General features: G+C 41.1%; 1 long non-coding RNA gene across 1 annotated transcript; it reads left to right on the top strand.

Moving 5' to 3' along the window:
* The first annotated feature begins 13,171 nt into the window (after positions 1 to 13,171).
* On the top strand, positions 13,172 to 18,252 carry LOC117500886. The gene is made up of 3 exons (XR_004557880.1): positions 13,172 to 13,237; positions 15,113 to 15,114; positions 17,010 to 18,252. It is a non-coding gene; the product is annotated as an uncharacterized LOC117500886 (long non-coding RNA).
* The last annotated feature ends 1,194 nt before the right edge of the window (positions 18,253 to 19,446 follow it).

The raw sequence follows: 19,446 nt of genomic DNA, 5'->3' as shown, positions 1-19,446 counted from the left end.
AAAGAATGGCGTGTGAGTCCAGAATGTTTGTAGAATCTTAGACCTCAACAGTTTTAAGAAGAACTGAACCCTTTTATTTCCTGTTAATTATGTATTAATTTTTAATGTTAATTTGCTGTCTTAATGTATTTATAAATTGTTTAAATTCTTGTTATCATATACACACTATAATTATATTTTATTACTACCTCTAGTTTGTCATTTGATGAGACCACAATGGAAATAAGTGTTTTTACTTTCTTGTGTCATCCATGTATTTTTAACATATTTACAATTACACAGGGCTGTGAAATGAAAATTACGAAATCCAAGGAAAATTTGCAGGGGGTCTGGGGGGTGCAGCCTGCCAGGAGCCGGGGTCTAGGGCCCACAGGGCCCCAGAAACTAAATTAATTTTATATCTAATGATACATTTTCAGCATCTCCTGGAAGAAAAAACCTCAAAAGTAGTGCATATTTAAATGATCCTTGATTCAACTTTTCATTTGAACTGTCAATGATAATGTTGAAATAAAAGAATATGACATGGAAGTAGGACCTGGGATGATTTTCCTAACTGTAAAACAAATTATGCATTAACTCAAAACAATTAAACTACATGAAGTTCATGAAGACTAAAAAGACTGTTAAAACATTTCAAAAACCACAGCTAAAGCTTTTAAAAATCATTTAAAATGTCATTAACATACCTTATAGTAACACATTGTTGTGTAAAGTCCTGTAAATCCATTCAAAGCCACATCTTTTTTCCCCCCAATGAAAGAAAGTCTAGATTAATTAAAAAGGTCACCCAGTGCTCTTTGAAATCCTGTATGAACAGCACAATGATTATTTTACAGAGATTAAAAAAAAAAAAAAAAAAAAAAAAAGCCCCCTTTATTATTTATTTTTTGCAGCTAAAACACAATTGGTTATCAAAAATTGGCTATTGCAGACCGTTTTTACATACAGTAGTGTTCAGAATAATAGTAGTGCTATGTGACTAAAAAGATTAATCCAGGTTTTGAGTATTTTCTTATTGTTACATGGGAAACAAGGTACCAGTAGATTCACTAGATTCTCACAAATCCAACAAGACCAAGCATTCATGATATGCACACTCTTAAGGCTATGAAATTGGTCTATTAGTGAAAAAAAGAAAAGGGGGTGTTCACAATAATAGTAGCATCTGCTGTTGACGCTACAAACTCAAAACTATTATGTTCAAACTGCTTTTTTAGCAATCCTGTGAATCACTGAACTAGTATTTAGTTGTATAACTACAATTTTTCATGATTTTTTCACATCTGCGAGGCATTCATTTTGTTGGTTTGGAACCAAGATTTTGCTGATTTACTAGTGTGCTTGGGGTCATTGTCTTGTTGAAACACCCATTTCAAGGGCATGTCCTCTTCAGCATAAAGCAACATGACCTCTTCAAGTATTTTGACATATCCAAATGATCCATGATACATGGGATGCGATATATAGGCCCAACACCATAGTAGGAGAAACATGCCCATATCATGATGCTTGCACCACCATGCTTCACTGTCTTCACTGTGAACTGTGGCTTGAATTCAGAGTTTGGGGGTCGTCTGTCTACTATATTGTGAAACCCCTTTTCTACTTTTTTACTAATAGCCCAGTTTCATAACCTTAAGAGTGTACATATCATGAATGCTTGGTCTTGTTGGATTTGAGAATCTACTGAATCTACTGGTACCTTGTTTCCCATGTAACAGTAAGAAATATACTCAAAACCTGGATTAATCTTTTTAGTCACATAGCAAACTATTATTCTGAACATTACTGTAGGTGGGTTCACAATATGCATATAATCTGCTTGTACATGACTGAATGTATGTGTGGTCATGTTCCTCTTCTTCACTGCTAGATTCAAAGGTGGGTAACACCCAGATGGGGGTGGGGCTGGCCATGGGAGGGGCAGTGGGGAACTATCTATGCCAGATGAGATACGGAGGAGATCACGTGGATGGAGATGGAGGAGTAGGATCAATTTCCTCACCTGAAAACCTGTCACTTTTGACTCCTCCTCTAAATACCAATGCACCAAAATCGAGGGTACATACATGGCTCTTAAGGGCCATGAGGAATGACAATCTGATTGGTTTAATTCATATTACGCCCAAAAAACCCTCTTTGTACTTCAGATGTTTCATGTTGTGTAAACATGAAAATGATGTTCTACATGTTCCAAATGCTCTTGTGCTAAGGTGCTAGTCCATGTGCCATATATTTATCAAGATATCAGTTTTCATGAACTGTGTGTTTTCCATTGTATCAAAGAGTATATGTATATTTAAAAATAACTACAGGTTGACCCTTAAATACAACCAAAAGTTCCCCATTTAACCTGAATTATACAAATACTCACTCAAAAGCTCATCGACTTCCATAATCTTCATTCTCCATATTATTCCATTATATTATCCCCACCTGACTGGAAAATCACTAAGGGCCCTTGGGCAAGGCCTTTAATCCCCTATTGCTCCTGGTGTGTAGTGAGCGCCTTGAATGGCAGCACCCTGACATCGGGGTGAATGTGAGGCATAACTGTAAAGCGCTTTGAGCGTCTAATGCAGATGGAAATGTGCTATATAAATGCAGTCCATTTAACATTATTAAACAGGTGGGTGTAAACCTTTGTCCCACTGTATTTTGTAACTTTCCTGAAGGCGGTGTTAAAGGGTCAGATGGTTGTCAGTAGATCACTCTCCTAATCCTTAATGCACACTAATCCAGATCCAGTTAGTTAGATATGACAGGGTCCTTGTTGACCTAATTATCACAGAAGAACAACAGTTAGACGTTAATCAGACCGTGTCCTCCTGTTGGAGTTGTATGAGCATTTTGCAACACACAAGACACAGGTACTGTGGCTGAGTCTGTAACCAGACTGTGATCTGTAACATGTACAGAGGAATATGATCAGAACATCTCATGTAAACACCATGATCTAAATATGGTTTCATTCAGAATAACATCACATTATTGTTGTCCATGTAAACAGAGTCATTGACCTTGATGTCTGGGTTATAGACTTTGATCTGGACCCACATTTTCAGGAGGATGTGCTTCTAATGGTCGGTCCTTCTACCTTGTGGAATATCTGGACATGATGTACTCTGATAGGGTCTTCTGATGTTTCTGTGTCAAGCCCCATTGTTAGTTTCACGGATATACAGTAGTGTTCAGAAGAATAGTAGTGCTATGTGACTAAAAAAATTAATCCAGGTTTTGAGTATATTTCTTAATGTTACATGGGAAACAAGGTACCAGTAGATTCAGTAGAGTCTCACAAATCCAACAAGACCAAGCATTCATGATATGCACACTCTTAAGGCTATGAAATTGGGCTATTAGTAAAAAAAAAAAAAAAAAAAAGTAGAAAAGGGGGTGTTCACAATAATAGTAGTGTGGCATTCAGTCAGTAAGTTTGTCAATTTTGTGGAACAAACAGGTGTGAATCAGGTGTTCCCTATTTAAGGATGAAGCCAGCACCTGTTGAACATGCTTTTCTCTTTGAAAGCCTGAGGAAAATGGGACATTCAAGACTTTGTTCAGAAGAACTTGCTCACAGGGGGTCGTTTTGACCGTTGGGGTTTTTCATGATTATTGTATGGCCTTGCCTTACAGTGTAAAGCGCCTTGGGGCAACTGTTTGTTGTGATTTGGCGCTATATAAAAAAAAGTTGATTGATTGATTGAAGAACAGCGTAGTTTGATTAAAAAGTTGATTGGAGAGGGGAAAACTTATACGCAGGTGCAAAAAATTATCGATTGTTCATCTACAATGATCTCCAGTGCAATGGACAAAAAACAAACAAACAAACAAAAAAAAAACAGACGCATGGAAGAAAATGGAAAACCATCAAAATGGATAGAAGAATAACCAGAATGGCAAAGGTTCACCCATTGATCAGCTCCAGGATGATCAAAGACAGTCTGGAGTTACCTGTAAGTGCTGTGACAGTTAGAAGACGCCTGTGTGAAGCTAATTTATTTGCAAGAATCCCCCGCAAAGTCCCTCTGTTAAATAAAAGCCATGCAGAAGAGGTTAGAATTTGCCAAAGAACGCATCAACTGGCCTAAAGAGAAATGGAGGAATATTTTGTGGACTGATGAGAGTAAAATTGTTCTTTTTGGGTCCAAGGGCCACAGACAGTTTGTGAGACGATCCCCAAACTCTGAATTCAAGCCACAGTTCACAGTGAAGACAGTGAAGCATGGTGGTGCAAGCATCATGATATGGGCATGTTTCTCCTCCTATGGTGTTGGGCCTATATATCGCATACCAGGTATCAAACCAAATCAAATCAACTTTATTTATATAGCGCCAAATCACAACAAACAGCTGCCCCAAGGTGCTTTATATTGTAAGGCAAGGCCATACAATAATTACGGAAAAACCCCAACGGGGTATCATGGATCAGTTTGGATATGTCAAAATACTTGAAGAGGTCATGTTGCCTTATGCTGAAGAGGACATGGCCTTGAAATGGGTGTTTCACCAAGACAATGACCCCAAGCACACTAGTAAACCAGCAAAATCTTGGTTCCAAACCAACAAAATTAATAGCCTTGGAGATGTGAAGAAATCATGAAAAACTGTGGTTATACAAACTAAATACTAGTTTAGGACTCCCAGGGTTGCTAAAAAAGCAGTTGAACATAATAGTTTTGAGTTTGTGCGTCAACAGCACAGATGCTACTATTATTGTGATCAACCTCCTTTCACTTTTTTTTTTTTTTTTTACTAATAGCCCGATTTCATAGCCTTAAGAGTGTGCATATCATGAATGCTTGGTCTTGTTGGATTTGCGAGGATCTACTGAATCTACTGGTACCTTTGTTTCCCATGTAACAACTAAGAAATATACTCAAACCTTGATCAATCTTTTTAGTCACATAGCACTTACTATTCTTCTGAACACTACTGTATGAGTAGATTCTAAAAGATCACAGTTTGAAGTATTGTCCCATACCTTGGTGAAGTTAGAAGGTTTGTGGATGGTGTCCTGTGATGACCCTGGATATTGTGTCCTGCGCTGGTCTCATTTACGCCTTGGCTATGGATTTTTGAGAGCTTTTTAAAAACTCCTCTTTTTTTTGTGCTCTTGCAATCTTTCCTACTAATAATCTAAAATACTAGTAATCGCTTGCATTCCCGGAGCCTGTAATGTTCTCGTACATGCCATTACATCACCGGGAGGGTTTTCCCTTAAGTGCCATAGTTGTCGTAAAGTTTTACTACAGGTGTAATACAGCTGTTTGTGCACATCTCGGACACGTGTCTGAAACATTACATTATCTACCCTTGGGAATGGACTTACTGCCGCACTATTGCATGTGTGTACTTGGAGCTTTTTTATCTGATGATCAGCACAGGAGATTTGTCATGTCGATTTAGGTTCTTGAGATGTGCACTTTGTGTAAATGAGCAGTATAATCATAGGAGTGTTTCTCCTACATTACTACAGGCCTGTCAGCTTGCCAGCCCTATGACACACCCAGCTAGGCCATGAATATTTTTGAAATCATGGTAACACAAAATACTGTTAATGAAACATGAAAAATATCCAATAAAATTATTTGGAGGGCACTATGGTTTGTCATTGGCTGTCCATCTTTCAGAAGCCCTCCCTTTCACTGGGCAGATAACCCAGATGGACAGGGTTGGGAGGGTTACTTTAAAAATGTATTCCGATACAGTTACTAGTTACCTGTTGAAAAATGTAATCAGTAACGTAATCCAAAGTACCATAATATTAAAGTAATGTAATTGATTATTTCAATTACTTCTGGATTACTCCAATATCAAATATGCTAATACAGACAAAAGAAACTAAATATAAATAGTCTTGACTACATAGTACAGTTTATTAAGCCAAAATCAAACTGTTTCTTTTCCATGGCATTCTCTGTTTACCTTCACGTTATGAATTAAGAGCGCCACAATATTGTTTTAAACACACCCAGTGTTCACCTGCTAAATTTTCAAACAAAAATGCCAAACAAATGAAGGATAATGAAAACTCAAGCGTGTGCGGATGAATTTGTAATTAAAACAGGCTTGCAGAACAATAGACAAACAAAAAAAAAGTCTGCTACTTTGTTCAGTAAATTCGCACCATGTTTAACATATCAGTCCACTTATTGAACTTTCAAAATAAGAGCAACAGCATAATGAAAAACATTAAGGAAATACTGTCAGTAAGGAGGCATGATCGCCATTTTAATTCTGGGCAAGTTAGTGATTTGCGTGCATAGAAGTTCAAGAAACAGGTGGAATATGCCGGAAAGCTGTGCATGTTGGCAAAGCCACAAACGGAGAACAAGGGAGACAATATTTCCTTCCATAAGTAAATGGTTTTGGTTCTTCTTGTCATTTTTTTTGTCCGGATATTGGATGATAAACAGCTGTATGTTTCCTGCCGTGTCGCTTGATGACACGGACCATTAACTCTTCACTTATGTCTAGTTGATATTTTCCACTGCTAGACCAATGTCTAGTAGGGTTATGACTACAAAACGTTTTTCAAAACTTTCATTTTCCTGATGTTGCATTTGATGAACTTTTACCCATAGATCACATTTTTGAAGTTTATTTCATTGGCTCTTGAAAAAACCTCCCGCACCTAGCGCCACACTCACTTTTAAAAATACATGAGTTTACACAATACTATTTAAAAAATAATGTAACAAGAAAAGAATTAACAAGTATGAGGAAATAACAAGAAAATATATACAAATGAATATTGCTAAAATATATTAATAAACAATAATTAAAAGAAATAAAAATTAAAGGTAAAATAGATAAAACTGAACACGCCACTCAACAAAGTCTACTGCCAAACTGGTGTCTAAACACTCTTTGTCAACCAGAAAAATGTCACAGGTGCTTCAAAGTCTGGCTTAAGATGGAGTTAGTGTCCCAACACCCTCACAGTCTGGAGTCTGGCGTCGAACAATCAGCGATGCAGAACAAGTTAAGACCGCCTCATGGACTTTTCTCTGAAGAGAAATTTTGCAGTTTGATGGTAAGAATACCAAGTTTGTGCGCTTGAAAAATGACAGAAGAACTACAACTTGGCATTTTGGCTTGTGGACAGTGGAACAGCTGCAGACATCTATATACCAAGATAGGACCTGCTTGATGACTACAATGTATGGAACAGATCAGATGATCATCTCTGACACAACAGCAGTCAATAGTGGTCGCAAAAATGGTGTTTGTAGCCAGGCTTCAGAGAAATTTAGAGACAAGGGATTCGATGACCTCAATACATCGGCTGGCAAACTACATTCTGATTCTGTTCTGCGACGGTTGAACTTCTTTTTTTCCTATACGGTCACAGTCACCCTAAACATTAACTACAAGTTTATTGATGAGATTTGGAACAGTATGATGATTTGCAAACATGCATACACTGGCACAGAAGTGATACCAGAGTATGAGAACCTTGGCTTGAGAGATGGATTTTAAATTCCTTTTGAGCTTTGTGAAGCATACACGTTTTACAAAACAGAGGAAAAATGGCCTTGCATCAAATGGCACAAGCTGCCATCACTTCACAGTGCCAGGTGGAACTCACGAGGATTTTTTTACACTTATTGCATTATTCCTTCTTCCAAATTGGCGAGAACAGCTGAGGGTAACTTGCGATTTCATTGCAACTACATGGTCATGGGCCTGGTTTTCTAACCAACACTATTCAGAGACAGATTATGAAGACCTGCTGTCATCAATATCCAAACTTAAGTGTCCCAAAGCTGTGAAATGCTTCTCTACTCACTGGAAAAAGGAACCATCAGTGCTTGATGTGCCTTGCGCCAACATAGTAGCTGGGAGCTGTAAAGTTGATGAGGAGTTTGTTCTACTTGCAGAACAGACAAATCTTAACAGCAAATTTATTAACACTAATACACAAATCTGAAACACTATTAAAAACACTACAAATGCTGTATGTACTCATTTTCATGTATTCCTCATGTGTATTGTATGTAAAACTGACATGTTATAATAAAAAGTGTTTAAGCCGCGAGGTGTTTTAATGTGAAACTATGAAACTGTCTTAGGTGCGGGAGTTTTTTCAAGGTCGGGCAAAACCAAAGACATTTTTGTGAGTTTAGGTAAAAGTCATCATTTATAACCCAGGCTAATAAATTTGAGATTTGTCATAACCCCTAATGTCTAGTTAAAAAAACTTGTCGTTAGTGATAAAAACTGTTCGACAGACTGGGGATTTTTTTTAAATTTGCCACCTTAAAATAATGAAATTATAATGACCCGCGCTGTGCCGCTCACAGTCCACACCCACACATAGAGATGTGCACACACACCACTGACTTCATGAATGGAACTCGGTCAATAAGGATAATTGTGTGAAAATATAAGATATATACACTCAACAAAAATATAAACGCAACACTTTTGGTTTTGCTCCCATTTTGTATGAGATGAACTCAAAGATCTAAAACTTTTCCACATACACAATATCACATTTCCCTCAAATACTGTTCACAAACCAGTCTAAATCTGTGATAGTGAGCACTTCTCCTTTGCTGAGATAATCCATCCCACCTCACAGGTGTGCCATATCAAGATGCTGATTAGACACCATGATTAGTGCACAGGTGTGCCTTAGACTGCCCACAATAAAAGGCCACTCTGAAGGTGCAGTTTTATCACACAGCACATGCCACAGATGTCGCAAGATTTGAGGGAGCGTGCAATTGGCATGCTGACAGCAGGAATGTCAACCAGAGCTGTTGCTCGTGTATTGAATGTTCATTTCTCTACCATAAGCCGTCTCCAAAGGCGTTTCAGAGAATTTGGCAGTACATCCAACCAGCCTCACAACCGCAGACCACGTGTAACCACACCAGCCCAGGACCTCCACATCCAGCATGTTCACCTCCAAGATCATCTGAGACCAGCCACTCGGACAGCTGCTGAAACAATCGGTTTGCATAACCAAAGAATTTCTGCACAAACTGTCAGAAACCATCTCAGGGAAGCTCATCTGCATGCTCGTCGTCCTCATCGGGGTCTCGACCTGACTCCAGTTCGTCGTCGTAACCGACTTGAGTGGGCAAATGCTCACATTCGCTGGCGTTTGGCACGTTGGAGAGGTGTCTCTTCACGGATGAATCCGGTTCACACTGTTCAGGGCAGATGGCAGACAGCGTGTGTGGCGTTGTGTGGGTGAGCGGTTTTCTGATGTCAATGTTGTGGATCGAGTGGCCATGGTGGCGGTGGGGGTTATGGTATGGGCAGGCGTCTGTTATGGACGAAGAACACGGGTGCATTTTATTGATGGCATTTTAAAATGCACAGAGATACCGTGACAAGATCCTGAGGCCCATTGTTGTGCCATACATCCAAGAACATCACCTCATGTTGCAGCAGGATAATGCACGGCCCCATGTTGCAAGGACTGTACACAATTCTTGGAAGCTGAAAATGTCCCAGTTCTTGCATGGCCGGCATACTCACCGGACCCCATTGAGCATGTTTGGATGCTCTGGACTGGCGTATACGACAGCGTGTACCAGTTCCTGCCAAAATCCAGCAACTTCGCACAGCCATTGAGAAGAGGAGTGGACCACATTCCACAGGCCACAATTGACAACCTGATCAACTCTATGCAAAGGAGATGTGTTGCACTGCATGAGGCAAATGGTGGTCACACCAAATACTGACTGGTATCCTCCCCAATAAAACAAAACTGCACCTTTCAGAGTGGCCTTTTATTGGTGGGCAGTCTAAGGCACACCTGTGCACTAATCATGGTGTCTAATCAGCATCTTGATATGGCACACCTGTGAGGTGGGATGGATTATCTCAGCAAAGGAGAAGTGCTCACTATCACAGATTTAGACTGGTTTGTGAACAATATTTGAGGGAAATGGTGATATTGTGTATGTGGAAAAAGTTTTAGATCTTTGAGTTCATCTCATACAAAATGGGAGCAAAACAAAAGTGTTGCGTTTATATTTTTGTTGAGTGTGTATATATATATATATATATATAATATATATATATATATATATATTGTTAATGGTTTTAGGAGTCGCGTTGAACCACAGCAGCAGCTGCTGCAGGACGCCTCAGCTTAGCAGCTTGAACAGTGCAGAGCCGTGTAACTTTAAAGACTAATATTTGGGAATGTGTGGGTGTCAGAGTAAGTTTAATACTTTCCTGACATAATTTAATGTAATTAATTTTACTGGCTCGATATCCAGGTCAAAATGGCATTTTTAACATGTATTTTGCAAGCATTCTTCTGAGTGTGTTCAGTCGTGGATCTCCACTGAAAATGCATTAACATCCGGGTACTTCATCAATATTTTGCCTGGTTAGGAGACGTCATGTCGCTGTCCATGATTGGACGTTTTCATTTCAAAGAAAAAAAATATTATATACAGATAATATCAGCCTGGGACTGAAGGCAGCACGGTACTGCTGCAGACTTCAACCCCGGCTGGGTGGCGCGGGCCCCTGCTGCGGTCTTCACCCACTTTGCCTCAGTGTCTGAGGTAATTGGAGTGTAAACCTAATTGCCCTTTTTTGGGATCAATAAAGTTGTCTGAAGTCTGATATCATAAAATGCATTAAAATTGTAATCCTGTGAAGTAATCCCCATTTTTACTAAATATACCTGTAATCCGAATACGTCTTTTTTTCTGTAACTGTAGCGGAATACAGTTACCTTTTTTTTTTTTTTTTTTGTATCCTAATTATGTAATGCAGTTACATGTATTCCGTTACTCCCCAAGCCTGTAGATGGAGGGCCCATTGCAAATCATAAGGCCCAGAATAAAATCATGTTATCACATTTACACAAGCAGCAAACAAAGAACACCCTTTTCCCTCCGTGATTGATTTTGTTTCAGTTCACTATGACGATCCTGTGTTGTTAGCATTATAATGTCTCTGTTAGATGTCTTGTAAATCACATCAGGAGTAAAAGCTGCTTGATACACAAAGAGCATTTTTAGATTTAGAGGTATTTATTTCTCATGAATGTGTAGAAAATATGAGAAACAGTGGCAGGAATATTAGATTTATACAGAAATATAGCTGGATTATTTTGTTTTGACCAATGTACATTGGCTGGTTGGTTCATTTTTCCTAAATTGTTAAAGACATGCAGAACTTGCCATCTAAAGATAAAAATATTCAACTGTTTTTCTGCTTACTGGAGTGACGACGACAAACTGGATGCTGTTTTATCTTTAACAAGGAGGACAAAGACAGTGAAAGATGGATTATCTAAGTGCAGAGAGTTGTGTGGCTTTAAACGGATAAACCTGAATTATTTGTGTAATTTTTAAGCTGCCATCAGAGTCAGATTTTTCTGTTTTAATATACTACTGTGGAAAACACTAAAACTGTCATTTTTAATGATGTAAATGATGTCTGTCGCTGTTGTTGAAAAATGACAGTGCCTCACATCGTTACCTGTAGGTTGCCTATTCAAATGACAGACATTCTGCTGTAATGACCACTGTGACAGTTTTTGACACCGATTTCTAAACAAGCACAGGTGTGTGTGTGTGTGTGTGTGTGTGTGTGTGTGTGTGTGTGTGTGCGTGCGCGCGCCAGGACTGCTTTACTGAGCGCCTCCACAGTGGAGAAGACGCTGTGGGACATGGTGTGATAGCTGGATGTCATGATTCCTGAGGTAGCCAGATTCTAGCCACATTTGTATTCAGACTTTGGTGAATGCCGGATAGAAAACAAGCCACCTTAAATCTGATTTGCGCCGTTCACATTCAGGGAAACGTGTCTGGCCCGAATCCAAGCCGGATTGCCAACGTCAGAGTGAATGTAGTCTAAATGTTGCTCCTACTCTAACGGGAGATCTTATGTGCACATCTAATTGTAAAAGGTAGATTAAGATCTTATTTTGCACAGTTTGGCCAATTAAAGACGAATGCAACAAGAAACCTTTCAGTGTCTTACTGAGAAAGTGGAGTGTTTTGTTATTAATTCAGTACATGGCAAAGCAGGAAGGCCCAAAATAAAATAAATTTGTACTTTGGAAACAGTTGCAAGGTGTTTCCAGTAATTTTAATGAAACATTAAGGTCAACTTCGTGATACTTCTCCCAAACTCTTTTATTCTTTCATTCGAACTTTTATCGAAAATTAAAGACATTCTTGTTTTTCACAATTATTATATTTTATGGAGTTACTACAGTACAGACGGTACAAACAGCTGGTATCAAGGTTTTAATTAGCGCCCCCAGATGGACTTGGTGACCGTTGGTATAAAGATCAGGTTTGTCAGGAGGAGAGCACGAGGGCAAGTGCACACCAGCTCGCCCACTCCACGACAGCAGGAGTCTTGTGTTTCCATTCTGCACTCAGCTCCCTTCCCCCTTAGAAGCTAGTTTCCCCGAGTTCACACAATTCGATGATTGTGCGGTTCCCTCCGCCCCCACTGTGGTTTAGAATAGTAGTAGTGCGTGGACATGGAGGGAAGTGGGAGACCGGATATTACATAAGCTTCATTGATTGCTTCGTGAGACATCTGGTTTTCTTTCACCTCCTCTGTTGTCCTGATTCAGCACTAATTTGAGTTCAGTCTTCACGTGTCATTACATCTTTATGCTTTTGTTTGTAAAAACCAGGTCATATTCACCTGGTAAAAGGATGATTTTGATGGAGTTTTTAGAAAAAGGGTTGATTATGATATTCAGTACTGTCTGAGTTTTTGGTGTGTTCTGGTCGCCCCTTTTCTGTAAACTGAGGATGGTTATGAATACAATACCATGAAGACATTCTATCTGTCATGGTGGTTCGGGCATCTGGTGAGGATGCCCCCTGGTCGTCTCCCGAGGGAGGACTTCTAGTCACGTCCAAATAAATGGACAACCCAGGACAGAGGGATTATATCTCGTAGCTGGCTTTGGAATGCCTCAGTAGGTGCTGGAGGTTAGGGAAGTTTGGGATGAGGTGCCTAATCTGCTGCCGCCGCTACCTGGACCTGGATAAGCAGCAGGAAATGAATGAGTGAATGAATGAATATCCATGGACTCCAAACAGATGCTCTGCTGATATTGCACTGCAGTTACTTTGACGTATGTGTGTTCTTCCAGCGTGCACCTTTAACAGTGTTTAGATATTATTAATTCATGAATTTATTTTTTACCTAACTGTCTTTCTTTCCACAGAAAATGCTGCTGAAGAACTGTGGAGGAAAAACACGGAGCATAAAGATCCGAGTAAGTTTGTGTTCATCAGATGACAGTTATCTGTAATATTTAGTCTGTGGGGTGTTCAACAACCTCTTTGATGTATTTATATGTAATTTTAATATTCTTGGAAGGGCGTCTTGCACTTGGTGCACAGCGGTACGTATGTATGTATGTGTGTATGTGTAAACGCACACAGACAGAGAGAGACCGAGGCTCGAGTTCAGGACTGTGCTGTTGCCACAGTCACCCCAGCCAGGAATGGGTTCCAGGCTTGGCTGAAAACGTGACCTTTTAATGGCCTGGTGTCCCATCTAGGGTGAGTTCAGACTCTGGTCTGATGCCCACCGCAGTGTCTGGGGATCAGCACCAGATCTCAGGACCTGTACAGGTTTATTATTATTCTAAGTCATGTATTATGTGTGACATTTGGTATAACAGGAAGAACCCATTAAATGTTGGTTTTGGACTAACAACAGGTCGTCCAGGGGTCAAATCCTGCTCACACAACATCTGTATCCTTGCATAAGACCCTTCATCTGCATTGTCCCAGTCCACCCAGATGTAAATGCAGGTGAAGTAACCTGCTACAGACTGGTGTCTCATCTGGGGTGACTCTTACATGCTTCGTGGTACAGTGTCTGGGGATAAGCACCAGTTTGATGGGCCTCAGAGCCTGTGTATATCTCTCTCTCACACACACACACACACTGGTTCACACACTAATGAAGCTCTTGTTCTACAGGTCACCTTGAGAATACAGCTAGTGGTTCCCATTTAACTCCCAACGTGTGCCAATGAGTCATTCACAACCTTTTCAATTTAGTTTAAACTGAACATTTTCTGTAGAACTGCCTGTATTAGGGTGCCCATTAAACCCCTTAAGGTTCCTCAGCCCCTGTCAACAGCCCAGCCTGTCTTCTTGCCAGCACCTTGAAGTCCCTCCAACTGCATACTGGGACAGCATCTGGCAACATCATTGTTCCCATGCTTTACCATGACAGGGCTAACAGCTTGGCCCACTTTCTTTTGCACACAACACCGAGTCCTGCAGCGATACCACGCAAGCCAAAAGGAAAAATATTTTTAGATTGTTTTTGTGATCCCACTGAACCACCTTCAACAGCTCGGCGCTCTCCGTGGATTTAGTCTTGTACTGAACAGTTCTGCAAACGGAGAGGTATTTTCTAAGATTGATTTTTCTAGTCCAAACATCACATCGACTGATTATCCTCCAGCTCAGGCCCACGTTCTTAGATCTTGCTTGTAGCGTGTTGGAGTCATGTGGAACAGGCCTGTGCATCTTGGCACAGTGTGGAGAACTCCAGAAGGACGCGCAGCGTGGTGGGAAGAGTGACGTTATCATGTTGTGTGGGATGTCAGTGGCGCCATATCTCTCACACACACACACCGATGGCAGCGGCTACATGTAATTTTGCTCCAGCCCTCCACACCGAGGTGAGAGGTGCCCCGGCTGCGACGTACAAACATGTAAAAGCACAGGAGATAAAACCTCTGAGAAGAAACACTGAGTGATGTTGAGGGATGGAGCTGAGGCGGAGGAAGAGGAGGGGGAGTGTTGTGCACTTCCCTTGTGGTGTATTTCCAGGGATGAAGTCATTTTCCATTTATAGCCCGGCCGGCTGCTATCACTTCAGCTCCTCTGAAATGTGGAGGTTTTGCTCACTGTGGTGTCAATGTTTGGACACTTGTGGTGTTCTGGGGGGTGAGATTTTGTACCGTCACCCTGCTGACCCCCTTTTTTCTTTTTTATCAGTCTCTCGCTCTCTTCTATCTTTCTCCCACTTTTATCTGCTAGCCCTCACTTTTCCTGGCTTGGACCCAGAGGAGACACTGGATCCGAATGGGGCACGGGCTCTAAGATGCGGTTGGAGCACGGGGGAGACGTTACGGGGTTGAGGAGGTCGATGGTTTTGTGTGTTTGTGTTTCAGTGTTGAAGCTTTGCCTGCTGCAGCAGCACCTCCCTCTGTCCTCCCTCTTCCTCCAGGCGTTGGAGGTGAAAAGGACGGGTGGTGAGAGCGTCCCAGGCCGCGGAGTGAAGATGTCCGGTTTCAGACAGTGTAAAGAACGAGTACAGTGGGGGGACGAGGATTGATTCAGGTGAAGGACGGAGTTCAGATATGGCGAGGACGTGAAGAGTCAGCATGTTTGTGTGCTGGGCAGCACGATGGCTTAGCGGTTAGCACTGCTGCTTCACAGCAGGAAGGCCGTGAGAAGCGGCCCCATCCTGCCTCACATCCTACGGGTGCTGCGACAGGCTGCGCCCCCCTGTGACCCTCGACTGGTGTAAGCATGTTCAGAAAACGAGTGAATGTGTGCTTGTTCTTTGAAAACAGCACTGCACTTATTATGAGTCATGTTGAGGAGTCGCACCAGTGCACTTAGCTGTTTCTGTTATTGTTTGCCTCATGGTGTGTTTGTATGTTAAAACTTTAAATTTATTTGGGAAAAATATTTTATATGTTCTTAAAGGTACAAACCCACTGTTACTCAAACTACTAGAGTGACGTACTGTCATCAAAAATGGCCCAATTTGAAAACAAAGATGTAAGCCAAAATTATGAAAAAATTTTAAATGTAATGGATACAAGTGAATCTTAAAAAAAAAAAGAATATTGTGAAAAAGTAAATAATAATAATAAAAAAAAGTCATGCAGACGTGTCCCGACCCAACAAAGTTTTTCTTTTTTTTTTTTTGCATTTTTTCTAATCTCAGTGATTAAACTGTAAAACTCCACTCAAATGACACTCCTGTATAATTTGTTCCACAAGCTGCTCCAAGCTCTGTCATGTCACGCAGGCTGAAGATGATCAGTGTTTTGTTCTTGGTACATCAGATCTACAGATTTCTTTGGATTTTCACTGACATTTAAAAAGCCATTTTGTCTGCGGAGGCCGTTGTGTCAAACTGAACGTCAGTCCCTGTCCAGATGGGAGTTCAATTAAAGAGCAGCAGAACCGACATTCAGGACAGGAGTTTGAATTTACAGTGAGACCCTGAAGGCTGTGGGTTTGACCCCTGGTCATTCTGAGTGCTGACTTTCCCGCCAGCTACCAGATGGAGAATGTCTCACAGCTGTAAAGTTACTTGTAACTGCTCCTCAGGCTGTCATTAGTTTTAACACTTTTTTCCTGTTTACGTCAGTGCTGTTAAAAAATAAAATGTCAGTCAGGTCCCATTGGTTTGTGGATTTGTTGTCGTGTTCCTACAGCTCGGTAGCCAGTGCCGAGTCCCTGAAGGTGACGTCTGATGTCACGGTAACAGACGCGTGCACTGACGTCACCGGGGACTTTTCCGTCTTCCTGCCGCGGTACAAATCAGCACTTAAGGTGAATCTCTACGTTCAGCTTGGACAAACTTTGGCAGGCTGTGGAGAACTGCCAAATCCAAAAAAAAAGTCATGGTCAAGGCCAGTTATGGACAGCTTGAGCCTGAAGGTTCTGCTCACGGGGGGTTCTGTGAATGGAATGACATCACGGTGAAATAGAACGACATGCAGTTCTGTTGTGAGACCCGCCCACTGAGCCAGCGTGCCACTGGTCAATTATGATTAAAACTCCAGCCTGTAATATTTTAGGCATTACTCACTCAAAATCAACTTTATTTTTGGGCAGCTGATGTGGGAGTTATTTTGAGGTATCTTTTTTTTCCCTGCTGTACCGCTTCTCTGGATTTTAGGATTCCCCAATCTGCCACTTGAACCCCTGGTCACGGTTACTCACCACGACTACGTCTGTAAACATCTGTCTGTCTCTGTCTCCTCAGAATTTAACTGGCAGTCGTCCTCCGCCCAGGTACTCCTACGATCCGTCCATCTTTGCCTTCCAGTCCCTCAGCACAGTTCCCCCGTGCAGCCCGCTGACCCTGTCTGAAGATCCGCCGTGTTCTTAAGGAAGTTCACACCCACATGGCTGTTTTTCATGCTGCCTGCCACAGAACAAGCAGTGAGTGCAACAATAGACCTTTGACTCTGACGGTGGAACTGTCTCCCGCTCAGGTAACGGTACCCTGTAACACCATCAGTTTGAGTGCTGTTCTCCACGTGGACCAAACAGGAACCCTTGGAGAATAAAAACATTATCAGGACACTTCAGGTATTGATTTCTTCTCTGAAAACCTTCTGGGATTGGAGAAGAAACTAACTGTAGACCAGTGGTGCTACTGCAAGTCAAAGGCACATTTTCCACCAGACTGCGTTAGCTCTGGGTTGGATCGGTAAGAAGGAAATGATGCACGGAAGACAATCAAATGGTTCCTTCATCTGCTCGTTGTTGAACATGAACACTGGTCATCTGAATACGCAACTCACGTTCAGCTCATAACACAATGTTCACCTGTAGTTCAAATCACCCTTTGACCTTTGATGTTCTTTAATTCATGTATTTGTGACTTGTAGTCCAGGTCAGAGTCATCTTTCCCTGCATGAATTCCACTGTTGAGCAGAAAGAAGGTTGTATGAGAAGAATCTGCTGCACCACATTTGGCTCCTGTCTTATAATTAGCCTGCTTGTAGTGTGCCATTACTTTCTCCTCCAATGTGTTACCTTATTACCTTTGAGGTAGAAGAGGACCACCGGACGATAGTCAGGGTTTTGTGCAGATCACTGGATGCCTTCAGACGACATTCCACTTGGATAAAACTTGATCTGCTGTCGATCAGCGATTAAACACAAATGTCACCACTGTAAACTAAGATATTGTCGGAGTGAATGTAACATGATTGCAGCAACTCACTGTCCCTTATTGCACAAAGTGAATCAATAAATGACTCGTGGCCTCTTCACATTTTTTTTTTTTTTGCTGTTTATCCATAGTCTTGGGCGACAGGTTTCGCTCGGGTTATTTTGGGGCACAACGAGCAAATTATTACTCCCACCGCTCTCTCTTTCCCATGGTTTCATGTTCAGCAGTATGACAGAACTTATCAGCATTTACAAAATGGTTATTTTTGTTTTGTACACGTCCATCAGACCCAGAAAGACGAGCAAAGTTCCTCCTTTCTAGAAAACATGTTATTGCACACGCTCTACACTGAATATTTTTCTTAATTTTCTCCTAAAACTTTACTTGTGTGCAATAGCGAGATTTCTGAAGAAATTATTTGTATTCAAATGAATTTTGAAACTTCAGTTCCATCATCATTTATTATCCTTAAATAATTAGGCAGTTACCTTCAATACGGCACTATTTTACAGTAAAATTACTCATTCTGGCCCAAACTGTTGTGATGTTAAATTAGAACACATGGAACTCAGATGTTTGCCATATTTCTACAGCAAAAACAACAAATACCCTAATTCTGAGTAAAGGAACAGTAACACTTCATGTAAACCCAGCAAACCTGTTTATAACAACGCATCTTCACGACGACAAAGTGTGAAACTAACCTGATGTTGAGTACAGATTCAATCGTAACACGTCTGTCATTGAGGCCATGACCTTGAATTTCATGGGGCATTAATCACCAGGATGAGGCGAGCTCCTGCATGTTCACAAACATACTTGTTCACTTTCGTGGTCTTGTCATTACAACACCAAGTCGGTCAAAAACTCTACTGTCACATCTGGGTTATCCATAAGATCGTCATGTCGGTGTTGTCCACACAGAGCAGGGGTAGGCAACCTGTTCCAGAAAGAGCCATGAGGGTGCAGGTTTTCTTTGCAGCCACTGACTCCACCAGGTGATTTCACTGATTAACTGATTCCATCTGCTCAAAGTGATATTAATCAGTAAAATCACCTGGTGGAGTCAGTGGCTGCAAAGAAAACCTGCACCCTCATGGCTCTTTCTGGAACAGGTTGCCTACCCCTGGCACAGAGCATTGCTCATTTTAAGGGTTTGTACCCCAAAGCATTCCATGAAAGCGACTTCCGGAGTGTTTATCACCCATGTGCCAAACAACGCAGCATTAGTCTACTGGGTGATGACAACCAAAATAATTGGAAAGCAGAAACATTAGGAGTGGCTAAAAGAATAATTTGGTAGATTCTTAAAAAGAAGAAAAACTGGTGGGCTAACTGAGGCCTGATAGACCACAGAAGATAACTAATGTGGATGATGGTTGAGTTCTTTTCTTGGAAAACAAGAACAATACTGATCTTCACCAGCATCACCAAGTCCAACCTACAGTCATTCGGAGGCATAATCTACAGCAGCGAGTAAAATCCTTATCTTGTGCATTACAGTATTTTCTGGAGTGGCCATAACTACAACTA

The sequence above is a fragment of the Thalassophryne amazonica genome, chromosome 19 (assembly GCF_902500255.1).
Source record: "Thalassophryne amazonica chromosome 19, fThaAma1.1, whole genome shotgun sequence".
Taxonomy (NCBI): domain Eukaryota; kingdom Metazoa; phylum Chordata; class Actinopteri; order Batrachoidiformes; family Batrachoididae; genus Thalassophryne; species Thalassophryne amazonica.
This window is presented reverse-complemented; position numbering and strand designations above follow the sequence as displayed.